Here is a 26,453-nt window from a genome sequence, read left to right as displayed (position 1 = left end):
TAGGCAGGACTTTGATGAAGATGTATGCTTGTGTTTATTTTTTATAATATATATGAGATTTTATATGTATATATGATTTATAGATATGATTATATATTTTATAATATATATGAGAATGAGATTGTCATAAAGTCATATTATATATATAAAAGTAGTGCTTTATGTATTATGAGATTTGATGACGCATAGACTTGAAATCTGGTGTTTCTACTTAGCTGTGAGATCTTAGTTTCTCTGAACTTCAGTTCTCTTATTGATAAAACAGATTGATGTGAGCATGAAAGGAAATGTGTGTAAAGATGGTCAGTAAGTGTGGACTCCTTTTTCCCTTCATCTGTCTCAGGTGTTCTAGGTCAGAGATTCAGAGTGGAAACCTGGATGAGATTGGATAGACCATGGCCCGTGAATTGCATGCCAAGGGTAGGGACTGTTTGTGTGTGCTCTTTTCTTTAAGGAGTGTTAAGAGCTTCCATCAGATTCTCAAAGATGCCTTAACAGACAAAATATTAGAAGCCACAGCTCTTGATCATATTAGTTATGCTTCTCTTGGCTTTTGTTTCTGTTGTGTTTTTCTTGAGGCATATAGATTAGAACTGAGCGTGATGCCTTAAGGTCAGAGGCTCAGCTTGGATTCTCAAAACAGAACCCACGAATTCACAGTTTGAGTGTAGAATATCATGTGTGGTCATGTGATACAGCCTATGATTTCATGAAGAATCACTTCAAACCTGTTCCTGCTCCATCCTCAATTTAGGGAAGGTGGTACATTGTCAGTTTGGGCTAGAACGGCCTCTTACATACTTACAGCCTGATATCCCTGGGAGAGTCTAGGTTTATGCCTTTAGTCCAATGAATTTATTAATTGTACCCGTCTTTCATTCCCGAAAGGGCCTAGTTTGAATAATAACTTATATGGTCACCCTAGATTTCTGGCCAAATTACATTTTTAAAAATCCTCACCTTTTAAAATGAACATTTTCCCAATTCTTATTTCCATCTGTTTTTCAGAGGATTCAGTACTATATTGCCAGATATTTATTCTTTCTTTCTTTTCTTTCTTTCTTTTTTTTTTTTTGAGATAGAATCTTGCTCTGTCACCCAGACTAGAGTGCAGTGGCGCGATCTTGGCTCACTGCAACCTCTGCCTCCCGGGTCTAAGCGATTCTCTGCCTCAGCCTCCCGAGTAGCTGGAATCACAGGCACCCGCCACCACACCGGCTAATTTTTGTATTTTTAGCAGAGCTGGGGTGTCACCATCTTGGCCAGGCTGGTCTTGAACTCCTGACCTCATGATCCACCTGCCTCAGCCTCCCAAAGTGCTGGGATTACGGGTGTGAGCCACTGCACCCGGCCTTGATTTGTTTTTTGAGATGGAATCTCGCTGTGTCACCTAGATTGGAGTGCAGTGGTGAGATCTCAGCTCACTGCAACCTCTGCCTCCCAGGTTCAAGTGATTCTCCTGCCTCAGCCTCCAGAGTAGCTGGGAATACAGGCGCCCACCACCACGCCTGGCTAATTTTTGTATTTTTAGTAGAGAGGGGGTTTCACCATGTTGGCCAAGCTGGTCTCAAAGTCCTGACCTCAAATGATCTGCCTGCCTCAGTCCCCCAAAGTGCTGGGATTATAGACTTGAGCCACGGAACCCGGCCGGATATTTATTCTTATTCAAGACCATAGTAGCAGTGAAGTGGAAGCAACTTTTAAAACTGTAAAACTCATTCTAGACACATGATGGAGCTAGTCAGATGAGACTTTGTACATACCTTGGCATGATTAATTGCATTTTTCTGGGGCTGAATGAAAAGGAACCAATAAAAAAACAAAATGAATACAAAGTAAAATTTTCTGTATAAATCTATCAGTGAAATAAATCATTATGCTTTTTGGAAAGCAGCAAGAAAATAATATCGAGCAATAAAACTAGTGTCCCTGTCAATACCATAAAAAAATCATTCAGAATGCACTCACAACACTAAAGTTAATTAATTTGGCTGGGTGTGGTGGCTCACACCTGTAATCCCAGCACTTTGGGAGGCGGGTGGATCACCCAAGGTCAGGAATTCAAGACCAACCTGACCAATATGGTGAAACCTTGTCTCTACTAAAAATACAAAAGTTAGCCGGGTGTGGTGGCCTGTGCCTGTAGTCTCAGCTATTGGAGAGGCTAAGACAGGAGAATTGAACCTGGGAGGCGGAGGTTGCAGTGAACCGAGATCCTGCCACTGCACTCCAGCCTGGGTGGCAAAGTAAGACTCTGTCTCCAAAAAAAAAAAAAAGAAAATTTGTTAATGGGAAAATTAGGAACCTTTAACAAGACACTGATGAAAGAGAGACTTGTATCATTATCAGTGTGAAATGTTCTCTACAATCACTGTTTTTATCATAACACATATCATGTATTAGGTTCACTAGATACTAGCTACTGAGCTAAGTGCTTAATGAACAATATCTTATTTAATCTTCCATACGACCCTGTTAGGTCCATTTGCAGTTAAGAAACTAAGTTGAGAAGACTTAAAGTAATTTGCCCAAGCTATTACTCAGCTATCCTGCATCAAATACATACATTTGCCTGGCTCTGAAGCCTACACTATTACCCTTTAAGCAGTGATTATGTAATAGAAATGTCCATCAGAAGAAATTGTCCCTAATGCAGGCCCAAAATGAATAGGAGCACACTTATTAAAACCTCGTGAGCCTTTCCAAACCAGAGCTCTCAGAAAAAGTGTTGCTTTTTAATGGAATATAAAAATTCCATTTGCATAGTGAGTTTAACTCTAAACACTTTTTCCCTCTAGTATGTTGGTATTGGTTTATAAAAAGGATGTGGAAGAGAATTTCACCAGTTGTATAATGTAATATGATGCTACTTCTGATTAAGATAAAATCAAGGCCGGGCGCGGTGGCTCAAACCTGTAATCCCAGCACTTTGGGAGGTCGAGGCAGGTGGATCACCTGAGATCAGGAATTCGAGACCAGCCTGGCCAGCATGGTGAAACCCCATCTCTATTAAAAATACAAAAACGTAACTGGTCATGGTGGCAGGCACCTGTAATCCCAGCTACTCAGGAGGCTGAGGCAGGAGACTCACTTGAACCCAGGAGGCAGAGGTTGTGGTGAACCAAGATAGTGCCATTGCACTCCAGCCTGGATGACAGAGGTAAAAAGATAAAATTATTTTGCTGTAACAATTATTTTACTGAAGTAAAGGAATAGAAATGATTTAAACATATGCTTAAATTAGCAGCTTATTAAAAGCATGTTTATGTAGATTATTATATTTTCTCTGATTTAAATCAATATTTTATTTTCTTTCTTCCAGTTTCAATTTGATTTTTACATTCAGAAGATAAACCTTGATCTTCCTCCAAATCTAAAAAATTTGGAGTTGAGATAATGAGTTATGGTGGGCCATGATCTAGCCAGGAATGAGGAAGTCCATGGAAATGAGCTTTGCAGATAACTAAATCTCCTGTCTATACCCTGATGTTCTTTCTTTTCCCCAGTCACTGTCGATGTTTACTTTCCTGTTGGATTCTGTGTATTCTTACAGGTCATCTGAGCTCTTTGCTGCAACAAGGCAAGGCATGGATCAATAAATATGTGCATTTCAAAAAGTAAAAAATAACAAATCTCTGCATGAACCTTGCCTTTTGTCCTTTTTTCTTTTTCTTTCTTTCTTTCTTTCTTTTTTTTTGTTTTTTTTTTTTTTTTTTTTGACAGCATCACACTCTATCTCCCAGGCTGGAGTGCAGTGACACAAACATGGATCACTGTGCCAGGCTCAAGTGATCCTCCCGCCTCAGCTTCCCAATTAGCTGGGACTATAGGCACACACTACCTATAGCTCAGCTAATTTTTTTATTTTTTGTGGAGACAGAGTCTCACCATGTTACCCAGGCTGGTCTCGAACTCCTGGGCTAAAGCAGTCCTCCAGCCTCGGCCTCCCAAAGTGCTGGGATTGCAGGCATAAACCACTACACCCAGCCAAATCTTGTCGTTTTTAGACATGAAAACTTTTTTTTTAACTTTAAGAAAAGTTTTTTCTGAATGAAACCACACATTTCATTGACTTCTGAAAATACACTGTCAATGTAGCTTTTGCTTTAAGACTCAAGGTTATTACCATAAATATTGATTATTGCACAGGATTGCATGAACCAAGGTCTTTGGGGACTATCAAATGAAATGACTGTTTGCCACTATCATGGTCTTGGACTGCTGTACTTATATGGTTCTCCTGTCTTTTTTTTTTTTTTTTTTTTTAAGTTTATATCCTCCACTGGCAGAGACTTATTTATTTATTCATTTATTTATTTATTTATTTTGAGATGACATCTTGCTCTGTTGCCCAGGCTGTAGTATGATGGCGTGATGACAGCTCACTGCTGCCTTAAACTCCCGGCCTCAAGCTGTCTTCCTGCCTCAGCCTCCCAAATTGCTGGAATTACAGGTGAGCGACCACACCTGGCCAAGAGAGACTTTTTTTCTCCCGTTATCTGTTGCTCCAATGTAGTTTCTTTTGGTAACAAGGATCAGAAGAGCACATGGGTTACTTTAAGGAAAAAAATATATTTATGTAGAAATTTATATATATTATATATTATATAAACATATATTTATATATAGATCTATATTTATATAATATACATTTATAAATAAATTTATATATTATATAAATATATGTGTATATATATTTTTTGAGATGGAGTCACTCAGTTGCTCAAGCTGGAGTGCAGTGGCATGATGTCAGTTCACTACAACCTCTGCCTCCCAGGTTCCAGCGATTCTCTTGCCTCAGCCTCCTGAGTACCTGGGATTACAGGTGTGAGCCACCATGCCTGGCTAATTTTTTTTTTTTTTTTTTTTTGAGATACAGTGTTGCTCTGTCTCCCAGACTGGAGTGCAATGACGCGATCTCAGCTCACCGCAAGCTCCGCCTCCTGGGTTCATGCCATCCTCCTGCCTCAGCCTCACAAGTAGCTGGGACTACAGGTGCCCACCACCACGCCTGGCTAATTTTTTGTATTTTTAGTAGAGACGGGATTTCACCATGTTAGCCAGGATGGTCTCCATCTCCTGACCTTGTGATCTGTGCACCTTGGCCTCCCAAAGTGCTGGGATTACAGGTGTGAGACACTACACCTGGCCACGCCCGGCTAATTTTTGTATTTTTGGTAGAGACAGGGTTTCATCATGTTGACCAGGCTGGTGTCAAACTCCTGACTTCCAGTGATCCAGCCGCTGTGGCTTCCCAAAGTGCTGGGATTACAGGCATGAGCTACCATGCCCGGCCTTTGCTTTCTTTTTTTGTTTTTGTTTTTGTTTGAGACAGAGTCTCACTCTGTCACCCAGACTGGAGTGTACTGGCACGACCTTGGCTTATTGCAACCTCTGCCTCCCAGGTTCAAGCGATTCTCATGCCTCAGCCTCCCAAGTAGTTGGGACTATAGGTGTGTACCATCACACCTGGCTAATTTTGGAATTTTTGGTAGAGACAGGGTTTTGCCATGTTGGCCAGGCTGGTCTCGGACTCCTGGCCTCAAGTGATCCACCTGCCTCAGCCTCCCAAAGTGCTGGGATTACAAGCATGAGCCACTTTGCCAGGCGAGAAAGAAATTTTTTTAAGGTATCCATGCCCAGCAGCCCAGGAAAAACAGAAGACAAAAGAAGGCAGGGCTGTGCATCTCTGCATGGTTGGATGTTCTTTTCTTCTGTCTCTTGAAGCTTCTCCCGCTTAACTCATAGTTGTTCCTCTTCCCCTAATTTCAGCTTGCAAAGTGCCTGTAGCCTGTCATGATCCTGATGTGGGCCCCAGAACAACCTTTTTGCAACGTTGCCCACAGCTCACTGGAAACTGCCCTCTAGGCCTTTTGATTCAAGTTCCATAGGGAGAAAGGGAGGGAGAGAAAAACAGAGAGAGAATCTGACTCACCCAGCTCAACCTTTTGAACCACACCACCCAGGTCATAGGTCACTGACAAGAAAGGCTCTACTGGGACCAGGTGCCTGTCCAGTCGCATTCCAAGTGAATACTGTGAGAGGAGTGATGTCCTAAAGCCTGCTGCCCCATTAAGAAGAGATGGCAAATGGGGACAGAGTCTCTGGGGAGGGAAGACAGGGTAGACACTCCAAATTTAGGGCATGGAGCAGTTTGCTGACTGCGCCTGTCTGCTGCCTTGATTTCTAGACTTATGAGTCCAGGAGGGTAATTCCATTCACCTCAACAGAAAAAAATGTGTGGCCTTTGTAACGATCATCATTTCCCCTTTATCGTCATTACGCCTGTAAATGTGTTTACATACTGGAGATGTGACATCATTTTTCCTTTATTATCATGTACTTATAAATGTGTTTTTGATTACATGCCTTTAAATATTTGTGTAAACACATAGATGCATGTGTTGTGTGTGTGTATTTAAGATGACTTTTTGTTTCTTTTCTTTTTCTTTTTTTTTTTTTTTTTTTTTTTTTTTTTTTTACATAGGGTCTCACTCTGTCACTCAGGCTGGAATCCAGTGGTGTGAACACATACCTCAAGCAATCCTCCTGCCTCTGCCTCCCAAGTAGCCAGAACTACAGGCCGTGCCAACATGGCTGGCTAATCTTTTTTTTTCTTTTTTTGTAGGACTGGGTCTTGCTATATTGCCCAGGCTGGTCTCAAACTCCTGGGCTCAAGCAATCCTCCCTCCTCGGCCTCCCAAAGCTGGAATTACAAGTATGAGCTACCACGCTCAGCCAGGTAACATGTTTTTCAATGTATTGTTACAAACACTTGGGGAGATTGAATAGAGTGAACCTTGGCGTTCAGCATGATGGCAGCATGGTTTCCAGCTGATGACTGTTTTCACTCAGCACCACAATAAACCTTTACTGAGCACCGCTGTAGCTTCTGGAGAAGTAGAAGACAAGTTCCCTGTCCTCATAGGATTCACATCTTTACATGTACATCCAAAACATACAAAAATGCAAGAGAGTTCTACCTTCACATAGAACATGTTCCCAAAACACGCACCAATGTCAGATATATAAAGTTCAGAAACAAACCTACGTGCTTTAAGCACAGGTTTCTATTTTCAGAGATCCGAAGTGTAGTATAAAATTCCTGATTGTGTGTCTAAGATATGTCCCTTAGACATAGTCTTAAGCTGTAATTCCAGCATGCATAGATGTTTTTAAAATCTGAGCGTCTCCATCCTAGCCGAGCAAAGTTGACCACCTAAAGTCCAATAGGCAGCTTTAAGATTTGGGTCAGGCTATTTACCTCTGTAAATCATACTTTTTTTTTTAACCTGTAAAGACAGAGATAATAATAGTACCTTCATCATTTATTTCTCGCATAGTGTTGTCAGAATATGAATTAAATCATAAAAAGTAATAGCAATGGTGAGTGATGCATAGCATCGTCTCGGTATGAGTTGTCATTATTGAGGCTGAAGGTTCACTACCTTCTCCACACCTAATGATTCCCTTCTTTGTCTCAATTGTTTTGTGTTTATGAGAACAACACTCCTTTTTACTAGTGTTTGCACTTATATTTTCTCTGTATTTCACTAATTTTGAAAAAGCGACAAGGCTAAACAGAAACCAGTATGAATGTAATTGAGTAAATGCTGTAGCTTCACAGAGCTGGTGGCACAGATGGACATGAGCTGTGGACTGGCAGGCAGCACCACCACGAGATAGCTCAAAAGGTTCCTTTGTTGCCTGGCCCGTTGTCCTGATGCCATGTAGGAAAGATGGCTCAGGTGCATCTCTATACAATGTCTGTATCTGTGGAAAGGTGAATGTACAAAGGTCAAGGGCACAAGGAGATGGCCTTTCTCTTTTATTGTATTGAATTCCTGGAAATCCCAAAGTAGAGCCAAACATGATAAAGTTGATGACAGTTTCCCATAGGAGGAATGATTCAATAAGGACTTGGTAACAAATGGATTACGTGTTGGACCCAGAATGTGATTCTAAAAACAGCTATGACAATTATAAACTTCCATAATGTAAAGTAATACAGTTTTGCTCCAAATTATACAAAATAAATATAAATGTGCATTTTTATTACAAAAGAGACCTCAGTGAGTTGAAAAGTGCATGACACCACATAAAAATATCACACAACCATCAAAAATCCTAGCTATATATATTCCCTTCAAATAGCGTCCCAGCTCCAATAATGATAATGTAAACATTCCAGTTTCTTTTCAGTTTAAAAACTGCGAGTGGGTGTGAGAGTGGTGGCAGGGGGTGATGCCTAGAAGTAATTTATAAAGAAGCAAAATTAGCCTGGAATCTCGCATTTTGGGAGGCAGAGGTGGGAGAATTGCTTGAAGCAAGGAGTTCAAGACCAGCCTGGAGAGGCCAGGCGTGGAGGCTCACACCTATAATCCCAGCACTTTGGGAGGCTGAGGCAGGTGGATCGCTTGAGGTCAGGAGCTGAAGACCAGTCTGGCCAACATAGTGAAACTGTCTCTACTAAAAATACAAAAATTAGCCAGTCACAGTGGCATGGACCTGTAGTCCCATCTACTTGGGAAGCTGAGGTGGGAGAATCCCTTGAACCTAAGAGGTGAAGTTGCAGTGAGCCAAGATCGTACCACTGTGCTCCAGCCTGGGCAACAGAGTGAGACTCCATCTCAAAAAACAAGAACAAGCAAACAAAACCCTTTAAAAACAGAATAAGGAATTTATTTCTAAACCTATATGGAAAGATTCCCAAGATGTATTCATAAGTTAAAATGAAAAGAGCAAGGTGGCTGGGTATGCTGGCTCACGCCTGTAATCCCAGCACTTTGGGAAGCCAAGGCAGGTAGATCACCTGAGGTCAAGAGTTCGAGATCAGCCCGGCCAACATGGTGAGACACCGTCTCTACTACAAATACAAAAATTAGCCGGGCGTGGTGGTGCATGCCTGTAATCCCAGCTACTGGGGAGGCTGAGGCAGGAAAATCACTTGAACCCGGGAAGCAGAGGTTGCAGTGAGCTGAGATTGTGCCATTGCACTCTAGCCTGGACAAAGAAAAAGAAAATTCCTGAGATGGAAAAAGAACAAGGTATAAAATTGTATGTATATCAGGCTACCTTCTGTGTAAGAAAATAGAGATGGTGAAATAGTAGATTTGTATTTATGCTTGCAAGAAGAAACTTTGGAAAAGACACAAGAAGCTGACAGAAGTGTTTGTGGGATGTGGGGACAAGGAACAACACAGTACACTGGAAATGCTTTACTATATTCCTCAATTTTTGAACCATTGTAAATATCTTGCTTATCACTTAAAACATGTTATCAAGCAGAACACATTGCTACACATGGCAGAACAATATGAATGCTAAATGAAGATTATGCTGGCAAAGATTGTGGAGGGCTTCTTGGAGTGATGGCCTCTGGTCTGTCTGGCTGTAAAGATCGATTTAGAAAGGTGGACAAGGCCAGGTGTGGTGGTGCGCACCTGTAATCCCAGCACTTGGGGAGGCTGAAGCAGGGGGATGGCAGAGTGCAGTGGCACGTGCCTGTAGTCCCAGTTACTTGGAAGGCTGAGGTGGGAGGATCTCTTAAACCTAGGAGGTCGAGGCTGCAGTAGCCATGATTGTGCCACTGCACAGAAGCCTGAGTGACAGAGTGACATCCTGTCTCCAAAAAATAGAATGGTGGAGGATTAGGATTGCTATAGGAAAGGGGTCCCTATCCAGATGCCAAGAGAGGGTTCTTGGATCTCCTGCAAGAAAGAATTCAGGGCAAATCCACAGTGCAAGGCAAAAGCAAATTTGTTAAGAAAGTAAAGTGGTGAAAGAACAGCTACTCCATAGACACAGTAGGGCATTCCTGAAAGTAAGAGGACGAACACGTCCACCCTAGGGACAATGCTTGTTTATATACAGGATAGGAAAGATCATGGGGAGATGTGCTCTACTACAAGGGTTTGTAATAAAGGATTAATTTTCTTTCCTTCCCTACCTCCCTCCCTCCCTCCCTTCCTTCCTTCCGACGGAGTCTCCCTCTGTCACCCAGGCTGGAGTGCAGTGGCCGGATCTCAGCTCACTGCAAGCTCTGCCGCCCAGGTTTACGCCATTCTCCTGCCTCAGCCTCCCGAGTAGCTGGGACTACAGGCGCCCGCCACCTCGCCCGGCTAGTTTTTTGTATTTTTTTAGTAGAGACGGGGGTTTCACCATGTTAGCGAGGATGGTCTTGATCTCCTGACCTCGTGATCCGCCCGTCTCGGCCTCCCAAAGTGCTGGGATTATAGGCTTGAGCCACCGCCCCCGGCCAATTTTCTTAATTACTGTATTTTGCGAGAATCGATATTATTATCTTTAAAGCAAAATTAGAAATTCTTTTGTTCTCAAGATACTGGGTTATTAGGACACTCCCAAGTCTGGGTCTGCTTAGTAAACATTTACAACCTGAGCCCTTAACTGTAAACATCTAGAGGCTAGAAGTACGTAACTTTGGCTGGGCGCGGTGGCTCAAGCCTGTAATCCCAGCACTTTGGGAGGCCGAGACGGGCGGATCACGAAGTCAGGAGAACGAGAGCATCCTGGCTAACACGGTGAAACCCCGTCTCTACTAAAAAATACAAAAAACTAGCCGGGCGAGGTGGCGGGCGCCTGTAGTCCCAGCTACTCGGGAGGCTGAGGCAGGAGAATGGCGTGAACCCGGGAGGCGGAGCTTGCAGTGAGCTGAGATCTGGCCACAGCACTCCAGCCCGGGCTACAGAGCGAGACTCCGTCTCAAAGAAAAAAAAAAAAGAAATACCTAACTTTATGGGAATGCAGCCCAGTAAGTCCCAGCCTCATTTTCCTAGCCCTCACTCACGATGGAGTTACTCTGGTGCGAATACCTCTGGCAGGGTGGGACTTTCTAGGTTTTAGGATTCACATAAGCAGTGGCAGGACGCGGTGGCTGACGCCTATAATCCCAGCACTTTGGAAGGCTGAGGCGGGCAGATCACCTGAGGTCAGGAGTTGGAGACCAGCATGGCCAACATGGAGAAACCCCATCTCTACTAAAAATACACAAAATTAGCCGGGCGTGGTGGCGCATGCCTGTAATCACTTGAGCCTGGGAGGCGGAGGTTGCAGTGAGCCAAGATCACACCACCGCACTCCAGCCTGGGTGACCGAACAAAACAAAACGAAGGATTAGCATAAGCAAAAACCCAGGGGTATGAAGGCTTATTATTAAATTTACTGAAATGTTTCCTCCCAGGACAGTTTCTCAAACTCACTAAGAAAAAAAGAGCTGAGATTTCACTTTTGTCTCTTTGGGACTGTGACTAAATGAGTCTGGTTTCCCAGTCTCTGCTCAATTATAAAAGGTAATTTATGTTGCTCCTTATATACTGCTGATATGCCGTCCTCAAATATGGGAGAGCTGTCTCATCTCTTATTCATCCTTGAGAATAATTCCTAAGTAAATGCAAAGTTACTTATACCACAAAAATCAAGTCCTAATATATTTTAGAACAGGACTTACCAGAAGATTCAAATGATTCAACTTGATTTTTTTTTTAATTAGAGACTGGGTCTTGCTATGTTTCCCAGGCTGGCCTTGAATCCTGGGCTCAGGTGATCCTCCACCTCAGTCTCTTGAATAGCTGGGACCACAGGCATGTGCCACTGCACCTGGCCTCAACTTTTTTTTTTTTTTTTTGAGACAGGGTCTCACTTTGTCACCCAGGCTGGAATGCAGTGGCACGAACACAGCTCACTGCAGCCTCAAAGGCCCAGGCTCAAGTGATCCTCCTGCCCCAGCCCCCCAAGTAGCTGGGACTGCAGGTGTGTGCCACCATGCCCTGCTAATTTTTTTTTTTTTGTAGAGACAGTGTCTTGCTATGTTGCCCAGGCTGGTCTTGAACTCCTGGGCTCAAGCGGTCTGCCCACTTTGGCCTCCCAAAGTGCTGGGATTGCAGGCATGAGCCACTGTGCCCAGCCTTTCAGCTTGATTCTTGAACTCTTTAACTTTAACTTGATTTTTTACCTCTTTAACCTTAGTGCGAAGTGGGACTATTGTGACTGAAAGACTCAGGTGTAAAAATCTGTTTAAGTCTTCCAGTCAATAGCAACTGCCTTAGTTAAATTTCTTACTTTAACATCTCAGATTTGAATCTTGCTATCCTTTTGCTGAGCATGGACCATGAGAAAAGCAGCTGGATGTTAGAGTAGGTAATTGTTAATGACAAGATGAAGGAAAGTCAACCTTGTTTTTACCAAATCTCATGAAGTTACTCAGTAATTCTGAGATGACTCATCTTAGTACTTTAAGATCACATTAACCCTGCTGCCTTGAAAACACTGCTTAAGGGAAGACGATCCAATTATGTTAAAAATCTCTATCTTTTACTCTCCCTGACACACACACACACACACACACACCCTATCTATGTAGATGTTTTATTTTGCTTTTAACTTTTTCTACATTTCTCATTTTTTAAAAAATAATAAGCTGGACACATTGACTCACCTCTGTAATCCCAGCACTTTGGAAGGCCGAGGCGAGCAGATTACCTGAGGTCAGGAGTTCGAGACCAGCCTGGCCAACATGGTGAAACCTCATCTCTACTAAAATACAAAAAAATTAGCGGAGCATGGTGGTGCACATCTATAATCCCAGCTACTAAGGAAACTGAGGCAGAAGAATCGTTTGAACCCGGCAGGCAGAGGTTGCAGTGAGCCCAGAGCACACCACTGCACTCCAGCCTGGGTGATAGAGCAAGACTCTGTATCAAAAAAAAAAAAAAGGCAGGGTCTTGAAGCAGTGTCTTGCTATATTGCCCAGGCTAGTCCCGAACTCCTAGGCTCAAGTTATCCTCCCACCTTGGCCTCCCAAAGTGCTGGGATTACAGGCATAAGCCACTTTGCCTGGCCTACTTCAAATTTTGTTGAATAAACACAAATTCCTTTTATCGTAAAAACAGAGAACAAAAAAAACCAAAGCAGATATCTAAAAACAGGCTTCGGTAGAGCAAGGCCAGGCATGCAGCTCACCTGTCTTTTAGTTCATCTTCCAAGAAGGCCTGAGTGATCCTGCTGCTGCTGCCTCTGTTTCATTTTCAGATACTTTGGCATCTACTTTGAAGCCTTTACGTGGTCAACTCTGGAGAAAGAGAAATGGGTGCCCAACATTCCATTTAATTAGTTAGCCTGAATGCACATGGGCCCTTCTGTAGCTCCTGTTGTCACCTCAAGATCAGCTTTGGGCCAGACTCCACACTTGCTTCCATACCCTGGTCACCCTCTTCCAAAACAAATGAACAAATCCAGCTCCATCAGCCATCATGAGTAAGGTAGCATTTACTGGCTTTTCTTTGGGAAAGTGAGGCAAGCTACTTATAACGTATGGTAAAATTTCCCTAAGGATACCTACAAACACTTCTGTTTGTCCCTCCAAGTCCCTCTCAGCAGCTGCTGCCTGCCTTTCTTCTTCCCCAAACTGCCTCAAGTGGCCCCTTGAGCCTGACATTACTCCCTTCTTCCCTTCACTGGCGTGTGCCACTCCTCAAAAAGAGAGTCGGCAATCCTTTTGTAGTTCTTAAGTGTGATGACTGTGGTTTCATGCTTGTGTGTGAGAGATGGGTGGGCCTCCCTCAAACCTTGTTATGATGTCGGCCCATTACCCATCTAACATGGAAAAAATGAAAGAAAGTTGGATTGGATTGTCAGCCAAATTTCAACCACCTCTTTTTTTTTTTTTTTTTTTTTTTTTTTTTGGAGATGGGGTCTCGCTCTGTCACCCAGGCTGGAGTGCAGTGGCACCAGCTCGGCTCACTGCAACCTCTGCCTCTTGGGTTCAAGCGATTCTCCTACGTCAGCCTCCCAAGTAGCTGGGACTACAGGCATGTGCCACAATGCTTGGCTAATTTTTTTTGTACTTTTAGTAGAGACAGGGTTTTGCCATGTTGGCCAGGCTGGTCTCAAACTCCTGACCTCAAGTGATCCACCCACCTCGGCTTCCCAAAGTGCTGGGATTGCAGGCGTGAACCACCGCGCCCGGCCCAACCACCTCATCTTTTTCAGGCAAGGCTTCAAGGCCCATAATTCAATTGCATTAAGTGTAATGGTCCTTGAAAGCTGGGCAAAACTCTTACATTTGATTTAATGCCCTCAGTACAGACCAGAAAACTAGTATAGCGCTTGTGGAAAACACATGGCCATAGGATGTGCCCTGTAAGATCTAACCACTCTTAGGGGCCAAAATAGGGCAGAGTGGGACAGATGTGAGGTGGTACAGCATGTGGTTTCAGCTGAACTGTGCTCTGAGCCATTTGGACTGTGAAGGTTTCTCTCCCAGAAGGTAGTGGGGTAGGTCATGGGGTATTGTAGGTCTTGACAAGAGCACAAATGGAGGCCTAAAAAGCAGGTGTCTAAATATTTTTAAGTTACAAATAAAGCTCACAAATCATTCAATACAATATGTTCTGTCCTCCTACCTTGACAAAAATACCTTCAGAACAACCTGGAAGTCCAGGTTGGAATTTTAAATTCTTGGATGTCAGAATCTCTTGCTGGAACATGGTGGCATGGGAAGAGCCAGCCCCCAGCTTTGGCCCTCATCCTTCATCCTTTTTTCTTCCCACTCCTGACTCCAGCCCTTCTCACATCAGCATAGATCTCTTGCATTCCCATATGGACTTCTCAGCCCGTATTTCCAACTTCCTCATAACACTCACTCTTTGTTGATTCCTTAAGGTTGGGTTGTACACACCAGCATCTGGGTCACCCTTAGGAGAACTGACCTTGAAAAGGTCAGCACTGGGTCTGGAGACAAGCTTGGGGATACTTGGGCAGAGAATTCTGGAGTCCCATGCATTATCCAAAAAAAAGTAAGGAGAACGTCAAACAGTTCATTTCTAATTTGTAATCTTTAAAGGCCCTCTCCAAGATGATGTGAGGAAATTCCAGGTTCAGGAATTCAAATTGTCTACTACAGTTTGAGGAAATTCCAGGTTCTAATTCCAATGGAAATCATCTTGGAGAGGGAACTGTTTATTGATTGTCAGGGCTGCCAGAAGGTAGGGGGATGGATTTCATAAGTTCTAGGCATAAGCCACTTCTAGAGATCACTTATCCCACTTCCTCCTCCGCTAAACAGGGTTTTTGGGAGAAGCTCAGTAGACCGTGGTCCCTTCACTCTTAGTGCCCTTCGGCCAGCTCCTGACATGAAGCAAAGGCCCCTGTGTTTCTCTAAGATTTCTGCCCAGGGATGAGGACTAAGCAGGAGGATCTTTAAAGGCAGAGCATGTGTGCACGAATCTTTGGTTTCTCTAATTAGGTCAAAAATAACCTTTTGGCTGGGCGCCGTGGCTCACACCTGCAATCCCAGCACTTTGGGAGGCTGAGGTAGGCACATCACCTGAGGTCAGGAGTTCGAGACTAGCCTGACAAACATGGTGAAACCCCGTCTCTACTAAAAAATACAAAAATTAGCTGGGCATGGTGGCAGTTGCCTATAATCCCAGCTACTCATGAGGCTGAGGCAGGGAGAATTGCTTGAACCTGGGAGGCAGAAGTTGCAGTGAGCCGAGATCATGCCACCGCACTCCAGCCTGGGAGATACAGTGAGACTCTGTCTGGAAAAAAATATATAAATAAATGAATAAATAAAAAATCAGCCGGGCGCGGTGGCTCACGCCTGTAATCCCAGCACTTTGGGAGGCTGAGACCATCCTGGCTAACACGGTGAAACCCCATCTCTACTAAAAATACAAAAAATTAGCCAGGCGTGGTGGCGGGCGCCTGTAGTCCCAGCTACTTGGGAGGCTGAGGCAGGAGAATGGCATGAACCCGGGAGGCAGAGCTTGCATTGAGCCAAGATCACGCCACTGCACTTCAGCCTGGGTGACAGAGCGAGACTGTGTCTCAAAAAAAACCAAAATCTTTCCTGATCCCCAGGCTGGAAGGCAAAGAGTATGAGTAAAAGGAGGACCAAGGGCTTGGAGAAGGGCCACCGTTCATTCTATCTCTGCATTCATGATTCAGGTGCTGTCAGTCGTGCTGAGAGGCAGGCAGACAAAGTGTGTCACCCTAAAGTCTTCTGGCCCCTCTTAGATAGTGTGGGCCCATCCAGGAGCTCCGCAGGCCATGAGTTCAGAGTGGGAAGGGATGTGGGAAGGGCTTAGGAGCTGGGCATGATGTCTTGGGGTGAGATGTGCTGCCGCAGTCTCTTCTATCCCCTGACCCAGGCTGGGAGGGAGACAGGTGTGCTCTGAAAACAGGGAAGATATGAAGCTTCACCTACCCCACCTTAGCGACCAGGATCTAAAACTCTGCAATGAGGGCTGACTCCATATGATCTCAGCTAGTAATGGCATGAAGATTGTACATGAAAATTCGAGAGAGGGGCGCACATACATGCACACACCCCACCTTATCTTAGGACCTACTCTGCAGAAAAAAAAAAAAATGGTTTCAGGGAAGGACAGTGAATGAGATGTCACAGAGAGTTCATAACCTGATCTTTCTCTGAAGTCTGCTCCTCTTGTTACCAAAAAACTAGGTTTTGAGATAAAGGTCATTAATCTGATACTTTGCTCTGCTACCTGCATTTTCATTTCAAAAGCAGAGTCACTAGGAAATGCCGTTGGAGTTTGGAAAGAGAAACGATGTAACATCTGAATATTATGAGTTGAACAAAATGGAGCCCAGGAGGCCTGGTTTGTGTTGGGTTCTCATAATATCATCCTTAGGAAGCCATAGCTCCCCCTATCCCTTAGGCTGTGGAGACTGTGCAGTGTTTCCACTAGTTTGAGAAGGGGCATTGTAGGGCTAAGGAAGGTGTAAGGGGACCGTAGGGGTTGAAGGACAGTGAGCAGTGCTCTACTGATAGTAACAAGAAATAATAATAAGAGAAGCCTTGAGGAAGTTAACCCAGGGCCTTCTTACTGGAACCTAACCACCAGGATCCATTTTGCTTTATAATACTTAGGCCCAACATGACTCATGGGAGAAGATGCCCTTGATAACTGTCTTCCTGAGAAGTTGAGCCTACGTTCTTTTTTTTTTTTTTGAGACGGAGTCTCGCTCTGTCACCCAGGCTGGAGTGCAGTGGCGCAATCTTGGCTCACTGCAAGCTCCGCCTCCCGGGTTCACGCCATTCTCCTGCCTCAGCCTTCCGAGTAGCTGGGACTACAGGCGCCTGCCACCACGCCCGGCTCATTTTTGTATTTTTAGAAGAGATGGGGTTTCACCTTATTAGCCAGGATGGTCTCGATCTCCTGACCTCGCAATCCGCCCGCCTCGGCCTCCCAAAGTGCTGGGATTACAGGCGTGAACCACCACGCCTGGCCTGATTTTTGTATTTTTAGTAGAGACGGTGTTTCTCCATCTTTGCCAGGCTGGTCTCGAACCCCTGACCTCATGATCCACCCACCTCGGCCTCTCAAAGTCCTGGGATTACAGGCGTGAGCCACCGTGCCTGGCCGAGTCTACATTCTACAGCATCTCTCTCTTTCGCTGAGAAGCCCTTGAATGTGGATATCGTAAATCACACAAAGTCACAAAACAAGAGTCAATCCTAGCTTGAGTTTACAAGAAGATAAATTGGCATCCATGTATAATGGCCAGATAAAATATTGCACACCTTTATTTTTATTGCTAAGTTTGGCAACCCCGCATTCATGTTCCCAAATCTTCAATCCTCTCTGATTTCTTCAGTAATGAAAGCTACTTAATGTGTGGGACTGTAAACTGAAGGACATCTGAGGTCTTAGGGGGATGTCCGATGGGACCACACAAAAAAATGAAAATAAAAACTCTCATCAAAAACGTGAGAGTCTCTTCCATCGAGTAAACTTTTCCCATCACAGAGACTTTGTTGTCTTCCTTCCTTTGGTATTCTTTCTTCCAAAATACCTGTTTTGACTATCAATCAATAAAGCAAAGCCATTGAAACCAATAGGAAATAACACTCACTCAACATGCACCTACTATTTGCCAAGCATCATGTTAGATGCTTTATGTGCCTTATTTCATTTCATCCTCATTATATTCTTGAAGATAATTTTTTTTCTTTAATGTAAGGATGAGGAATCCAAGGTTTAGAAATGTTACACAACTTGCCCCAGGTCACAAACCTGGTAAGTGGAAGAGCCAGGATGACGGTGATGAAGGTGGTGATAATAATGGTGGTGATGATGAACATAGCTCACATTGCTTGAGAATACGTTATGAGTCAACCAGTGTGTTGAGCGTGCTACATGCTTTAACTAATTCAATTACCACAACTGCCTTTTGGGGCTGGTACTCTCATTAACTCCATTTTAAAGCTGAGGAAACACATTCACTCTTGACCTGTTCACTCCAAACCACTGACTCTACTGTTAGCCATACTCCTCAGATCATACCTCTCCACCCACTGGGTCCTGACATCCCACTCCTACCCCTCTCATTGCAGGTTGCTGAAGCTGTTTGTACACTCAACTGCCTCCTAAAACCTTAACCTCACAACTGGCTGATTGCTTTTGGGAGTTAGTGCATGGTAAAACCTTGGCAGGCAGATGTCAGGTTGACCAAGGTTCCTATCTTAAATGTTGAAAATTTAGTGTTTCACACCTTGAAAATACACTCTGATAAGTTTTATGCAAATTACTCCCAAGAGCTGACACATAGCCAATAAAACAGCCTCAACAAAAACCTCAATCTTACCTCTAGGAAGCTTTTGGCTTTTGCTAACCACAATCTTAGAGAAGCTTCCAGCTAGTCAAAGGTGAGTGTAGCTTCATACTAATACAGCAAATCTGGTTTCTTTCTTTCTCTGTCTCTCTCCTTCCTTCCTTCCTTCCTTCCTTCCTTCCTTCCTTCCTTCCTTCCTTCCTTCCTTCCTTCCTTCCTTCCCTTCCTTCCTTCCTTCCTTCCTTCCTTCCTTCCTTCCTTCCTTCCTTCCTTCCCTCGCTCTCTCTCTCTCTCTCTCCTCTCGCTCTTTCTCTCTCTCTCTGTTTTTCTTTCTGCGGACTCACCCAAAAATGCACAAATGACTGGATGGTTGTTTTTTATTTTTAGAAATGAGGTTTCATTCTCTTGCCCAGACTGGAGTGCACTGGTGCAGTCGTGGCTCACTGCAGCCTCCGCCTCCTGATTTCAAGCAATACTCGTGCCTCAGCCTCCAGTGTAGCTGGGGTTACAGGCGTGCACCACCACGCCCAGATAATTTTTGTATTTTTAGTAGAGATGGGGTTTCACCTTGTTGGCCAGGCTGGTCTCGAACTCCTAACCTCAGGGAATCTACTCTTCTCGGCCTCCCAAAGTGCTGGGATTACAGGTGTGAGCCACTGCACTTGGCCTATTTATCTTATTTTTTATTTTTATATTTAGAGATGAGGTCTCACTCTGTTGCCCAGGCAGTGGCACAATGGTAGTTCACAGCAGCCTCCTGGCTCAAGCTATCACCTCAGCCTTCCAAGTAGCTGGGACTACAGTTGTGCGGCATCGTGACTAGCTAATTTTTAATATTTTTTTAGCAACAGGGTCTTCCTATGTTACCCAGGCTACTCGAACTCCTTGGCTCAAGTGATCCATCCCCCTTTAGCCTCCTAAAGTTCTAGGATTGCAGGTGTGAACCACTGTGCCCAGCCTGGTTTATTACTAATGGTGTTGACGGCACAGATGCTTTTTGATTGACACCCTTGTCACCTGCCCCCGCATAGCTCCCATGCAAATTCAAGGTTGGAGAGACAAATGGGGGAATAAAGACAAAACTTCCACCCTCCCTCTTTCTCCTTGTCAGCCTGTGCGATATAATTTCCCCCAGATCCAAAGAAAGGGAATAAAACTCACTCCGGCCGGGCGCGGTGGCTCACGCCTGTAATCCCAGCACTTTGGGAGGCCGAGGCAGGCGGATCACGAGGTCAGGAGATCGAGACCATCCTGGCTAACACGGTGAAACCCCCTCTCTACTAAAAAACACAAAAAAATTAGCCGGGCGTGGTGGCGGGCTCCTGTAGTCCCAGCTACTCGGGAGGCTGAGGCAGGAGAATGGCGTGAACCCGGGAGGCGGAGCTTGCAGTGAGCCGAGCTCGCACCCCTGAGGCGGAGCTTGCAGTGAGCCGGGATCGCACCCCTGCACTCCAGCCTGGGCGACAGAGCGAGACTCCGTCTCCAAAAAAAAACCACCTCGCTCCAAACATCTCAAAAGCCTATCATCTCCTTTTGACTTTTCCTAGCTACATTTCTTTGACTCATTCTTGTCTCTGTCTGTAAGACGTGATGAGGTGATTCTGCTGGCCGGGGAGTGTCTGGTGGACTCACTACCCAGGGCCTCTCTCCTTCTGCTTCTGGAGTGAACGCATCAGAGGGCAGTAGGGAGGATCCTGAGCAATCTGTCCACCTCAGGCTTCCAAAGTGCTGGGGTTACAGGCATGAGCCACTGTGCCCAGCCTGGACTTTGACTGCCTTAAGCCAGCAGAGGGTGTAATAATAACTCTTCTTGAAAGAAAAATGTTCAACAATCGAAATGACCAGCTAATTTGCCATGTAATATTCCATCTTATTCTCCTTTTCCAGCTCCAAAACCGCAATCATATGCCACAGTTTAGAACAAGAAAGAATCCTTTGCTTAGGTACACTGGCAAGGAACTCCGCAAAGTAGCCTCACCGCCCGGAGTGTGTCTACAAGGGATTATGCAAGTTTACCCTCAAGTGCAGGGAACAGATCATTCAACTTGTCAATATTTATTCATTACAGTCATCAGAGAAGTGATGTAAAATAAATGAGAGTCTAAATAATAATACTGCAGGAGCCAGAATAAAATGACTTCTCTCCTTCAAGCTGTATGAAACCTCTTTCTTGCCTGCCACTGATTATGCATAAATTACTCTGGTTAACAACCTTCTACCCAGAAGCCTCCAGGAATCACAGGACCAATGTGTCAGGGATCTCCTTTTCACATAAACTCTGGGCTGGTATTCTTTCCAGTGTAGGCTTCTTCTTCTCCTTCTCCTTTCTTTTTAAAATTTTCCTTTTTCTTTTTGAGGCAGGTCTCCCTGTGTTGCCCAGGCTGGAGTGTAATAGTGCAATCACGGCTCATTGCAGCCCCAACCTCCCCAGGCTTAGGCTATACTCCCACCTCAGCCTCTTGAGTAGCTGGGACTATAGTTACAAGCCACCGTGCCAGGCTAATTTTTGTATTTTTTTGTAGGAGCAGGGTTTCCCCATGTTTCCCAGGCTGGTCTCCAATTCCTGGGCTTAAGCGATCCTCCCACGTCAGCCTCCTAAAGTGCTGGGATTACAGGCATGAGTCATTGTGCCCAGCTGTGTGTAGCCTTCTAAGGGAAGGGTTATGTTTATAGGAGAGAAGCATTGTACTTAAAGGAGGATCCCAGCAAGAACTCTTTGCATTCAAGGTCCTTCTCATATTTTCAGTTAGCATTGATCAGACATTTGAGGGGTGCTTATTACATGCCAGGCGCTATGGTAGATACTAGGAATACAGTGTGAGTTTTAAAAAATGGAGTCCCGGCCGGGCGCGGTGGCTCAAGCCTGTAATCCCAGCACTTTGGGAGGCCGAGACGGGCGGATCACAGGGTCAGGAGATCGAGACCATCCTGGCTAACCCGGTGAAACCCCGTCTCTACTAAAAAATACAAAAAACTAGCCAGGCGAGGTGGCGGGCGCTTGTAGTCCCAGCTACTCGGGAGGCTGAGGCAGGAGAATGGCGTAAACCCGGGAGGCGGAGCTTGCAGTGAGCTGAGATCTGGCCACTGCACTCCAGCCTGGGCGACAGAGCGAGACTCTGTCTCAAAGAAAAAAAAAAAAAAAAAAAAAAAAAAAAAAAAAAAGGAGTCCCTCTTTAGGGAGTTAAAGTCCACTGCATAATAGCTAAAACCTATTGATAGCAGCTGTGTGCTTTATATACACTACCTCATTTAATCTTCAGCTCTGGCAGGGTCCAGTGACTTTCACCTGTAATCCCAGCACTTTGAGAGGCTGAGGCGGGTGGATCACTTGAGGTCAGGAGTTTGAAACCAGCCTGGCCAACAGGCCGTGAAACTTCAAAAATCCAACATAATTGGAACCTCAACCCTATAAGATTATCAGATTTGTCCAGATATTTCGACAGTATTGTATTGATAATGTTTGAATTTTTTAAAATTTCTGACTTTTAGGATATTGTCCAGGTTATGTACTTCTATCTCTTAGCCATTATTATTTTGGCTCATACTTAAGGCTATCAATTACAGATGAGTCAGTTAAGGCAGAAACACTTGGTATAAAAGTATAAAACACTGTCATACACAGTATTTGACCTCGGAAAGATTCTGGGGAAAAACAGTGAATTAATCAACACAGATTCGTTGGCAGAGTCTGTTAAAGGGTGTATCACCAACCTGACAATGGTGCTAGGAGTTAGGCAATCCACTGGATACACTCACTCCTCTGATCCTACTGAAATTTATCCTGACCATTTGCTTCTTCAGCTAATGATGGAGACACAAATGGACTATCGGGATTTTCCAGATTGCTTTCAATATTCCAAATGCCAAACCATCAGAATTTTAAAAATTACTTTTGATTTTCCAAATCCTACAACACAGGATGTGTCGACTAGGAGACACCACTTTTAAGACATTTGTTAGGCCGGGCGCGGTGGCTCAAGCCTGTAATCCCAGCACTTTGGGAGGCCGAGACGGGTGGATCACGAGGTCAGGAGATCGAGACCATCCTGGCTAACACAGTGAAACCCCGTTTCTACTAAAAAATACAAAAAAAACTAGCCGGGCGAGGTGGCGGGCACCTGTAGTCCCAGCTACTCAGGAGGCTGAGGCAGGAGAATGGCGTAAACCCGGGAGGCAGAGCTTGCAGTGAGCTGAGGTCCGGCCACTGCACTCCAGCCTGGGCGAGAGAGCGAGACTCCGTCTCAAAAAAAAAAAAAAAAAAAAAAAAGACATTTGTTGTACGTGCTTTTTTTTGCCTTCCTGTTTTCTGTGGGTTTATTGGTGGTATGAACTGACTATTCCATCCAAGAGATAGAACTTGCACTGGAGGAGAAATGGGCACAATCCTAACCATAGCATCACCTGGTTACTATCAAGCCTGAGACCAGAAAGCAACCTTTGAAGAGGTTCGGCAGCATTGCCTTTGGATAACTGGCTTTCTGGTTCCTTACTGAACACTTGCAGATATGAGTTATGTTAGGTGAGGACATCTTTGAAGCTATCTGCATAAGAACAAGAGTGTAAACTCTGGCAGGACAGACTTTTTTCACTCAGGTAAGTAATTGGTAATGCAGGGTCTAAGCGTTTTCATAGGAATAAACACATGGGAGGAACACTGTGTAAATTTGGATTAGGTTTTTCTGCATGTAACCAAAATAATAGTGCCTTACATAGGATTAGAGTTGATTTCCCTTTTGCACAAATGAAAGCAAGAAGTAAACAGTGCAAAATACCGAGTAGCTCCATAAAGTCATTAGAACATGAATTCAGGCCAGGCGCGGTGGCTCATGCCTGTAATCTCAGCACTTTGGGAGGCTCAGGCAGGTGGATCACTTGAGGTCAGGAGTTCGAGACTAGCCTGGCTAACATGGTGAAACCCCGTCTCTACCAAAAAAAAAAAATTGTCAGGGAGAGGTGGCACATGTCTGTATTCCCAGCTACTCAGGAGGCTGAGGCAAGAGAATTGCTTGAACCTGGGAGGCGGAGGTTGCAGTGAGCCAAGATCATGCCACTGCACTCCAGCCTGGGCAACAGAGCGAGACTGTCAAAAAAAAAAAAAAAGGAAATGAATCCAATCTCTTTCTAGTGCAAAGCTTCACCATCCCTAGGGTGTGGTCTAGGTCTTCCTAGTCCAAGCTGGTGACTAAAAATCAGCCATCAGCCAGGCATGGTGGCTCATGCCAGTAATCCCAGCACTTTGGGAGGCCAAGACAGGTGGATCATGAGGTCAGGAGATCAAGACCCTTCTGGCTAACATGGTGAAACCCCGTCTTTACTAATACAAAAAGTTAGCCAGGCGTGGTGGCATGTGCCTGTAATCCCAGCTACTCAGGAGGCGGAGGCAGAAGAATCACTTGAACCTGGGAGGCGGAGGTTATGGTAAGCCGAGATCGCACCACTGCACTCCAGCTTGGGCGACAGAGCAATACTCTGTCTCAAAACAAAAACGAAAAAGAAGAAGGAAAAGAATCAGTCATCATATTCATATAGAGGAAGGGGAAGAAAGGCATGTCTTCTCCCTATAAAATCATATCCCAGAAGGTGGAAACATTTCCACTTTCAGGTTACTAGCCAGAGTTTAGTCAAATGGTCTCATCCAGCTGCAAAAGATACTGGAAAATGGAGACTTTATACCAAGCACTTTATGCTCAACCCAATATTAGGGGTTCTTGTACCAAGAAAAAAAGACGAGAAATGGATGTGGGGTAGATGATTAGCAGTCTCTGCCACAAACATTGAACCCAGCTATGAGACATGAGAAAAGGCCTCCAGAAAGATATAGTATCTAAGCACTGAATAAAATATGCTCAAGAACCCAGGCAGATGAAAGGGATGTAGGAGAGGAGGAAGGGCAGGGTGTTTCTGGTGAGGGGGCAGCACATGTGAGGCCACAAGAGAGAAGAAGTGTGCCGTGATGGGGGAACTGAAAGTTGCTCCTCTGGCTGATTGAAGACAGGAGGCAGGAGAATTCGCTCCCTATGCAAGGCTCTGGCCGGTCCTCATTCTCCAGTAGTGTTCCCAGAGATCTGGTTCTCCTCCTTTCCTCCTGCTGCAGCTCATTCTCTAAGTTGAGCGTGAGTGGCCGGCCACTCCCTCCAGGGCAGGAGGGGAAAGAAGTGGATAGTATGCCATAGCCTTGTTAAGAAGGCCCCATCCTTATTTTTCAGAACACATTTGAGTTTCTCCTTCAACCAGACCAAAAAACAAAGTATCTTCAGTGAGTTTCTTTCAGAGAGGCTCCAGGAGGGTTGGGGGTGGGGGGAGTGAAAAGCCCCCGTCCGAGTCTCTCTTCTGCTCCTCCACACCTAGAAGCTAACTTCCTGCCATTTTTATCATAACTGTTACAGGTGAGGGATTCGTGAACTGGGCAACAGGCCAGAGGTTCACTTGGAGATTGCAAAGGCACCTCCAAGTTGGCTTGTCCAAGACTGACTCGTGCTCTTGCCCCGCAATTCATTCCTCTTCCAGTGTTCCTGTCTAGGGGAATGTGTCTGCACACATCCCAATGCCAGAGCGAGAAAGCCAGGAGTCAGCCCAAGCATGGACTCTCCCTCCCTGCCCACATGCAACCACTCACATGTCTAATAAATTTATCTCCTCAATAGCTTGCACTTCTGCGTACTCCTCTCCACGTCCACTGCACCCAGCATGCTAGTCCAGGCTATTATCATCCTCTCCCGATCACAGCAGTGGTTGCAAGTCTGGTTGCACTGCATCGGCTCAGAACCCCCTACCCCATGAATCACGCTATAGCCAGTGTCATCATCTTCAACATAAGGCTGATGATGATCCTCCTTCTCCACCTCTTAAAACCCTAGGATGGCTAACTGCAGTCTACACAGCTCTAATCACTCAGGTCCACATCCCTCCTGCTTCATCAGGCGTCATTCCTTCCCCTGCTCCCTTCACTCCAGCCTCCTTGGCTGACTTTTGCCAATGCTCTACCCTCCTTTTGGCCTCAGGTCTGTTCCAAGCTGCAATGTTCTTTCCTTCTTCCAGTGAATCCCAGTCTCTTTCTGTTGTCAGTACCAGTTGCTTTCAGGGGGGAAATCTAAACTCCCAGTCAGCTAAAAGTCCTTGCACATTCCCTATGTTTCCTTCCTTTAATACACATGTTGGTTTATAATTTTACATTCACTGGTTATTTGATGAGTGTTTCTTTGAAGCATTTTTAGTAGGGTGATCCTTCCAGCTAAAGGACTACAAAGGTTTCAGATTTATTCTGGAAACATTTTCTCTTTGCACATTTAAAGGAAAAGTGATCTTTTCTAGTATTTGCAGATAAGAGGAATGTTTGAAGTTAGAGTCCTAAAGGATTATTATTTTTATAATGATTTTGTATTTTTTTCCATTTTAATGTTTACAATTTAATAAATCTCTTGATGACTGCAGACGTGTATGGCTGTTTGGTATTATTCAGAAACATCACAGTAACGGCAGTTTTTTCAATTGGTGTGTAGTCCTCAATAATTATATATGGAATTGCTGTCAAACCAGTATGACTGCATTTATGCATCCATCATTTTCAGGATTGTTGGGTAACCTGGGCATATTTTCCCCAAATAACTTTGCCTCCTTGCATCACAAGGCCCAATTTGCTCACATTTACCTCAATGACAGTACCTGTGGTAATAACACCTGAAGTTGTATACAGTGGGACGACGTTAGCTCACTGCAACCTCTGCCTCCCGGGTTCAAACGTTTCTCCTGCCTCAGCCTCCCAAGTAGCTGGAATTACAAGCATGTGCCAACAAGCCTGGCTAGTTTTGTGTGTGTGTGTGTGTGTGTGTGTGTGTGTGTGTGTGTGTGTGTGT

The 26,453-nt window shown here is 44.7% G+C and overlaps 1 protein-coding gene and 1 pseudogene across 2 annotated transcripts in view; both read left to right on the top strand.

Annotated features, from left to right (window-relative positions):
* The window catches only part of FAM81A (family with sequence similarity 81 member A), a 159,087-nt gene that overhangs the window by 2,844 nt on the left and 129,790 nt on the right, over positions 1-26,453 (top strand). The window lies entirely within an intron of this gene.
* On the top strand, positions 13,508-13,617 carry LOC111553720 (annotated as a pseudogene).

Source organism: Piliocolobus tephrosceles, chromosome 6 (assembly GCF_002776525.5).
Source record: "Piliocolobus tephrosceles isolate RC106 chromosome 6, ASM277652v3, whole genome shotgun sequence".
In the NCBI taxonomy this organism is placed as follows: domain Eukaryota; kingdom Metazoa; phylum Chordata; class Mammalia; order Primates; family Cercopithecidae; genus Piliocolobus; species Piliocolobus tephrosceles.
The sequence above is the reverse complement of the archived record's forward strand: the minus strand, read 5'-3'. Positions and strand labels throughout refer to the sequence as shown.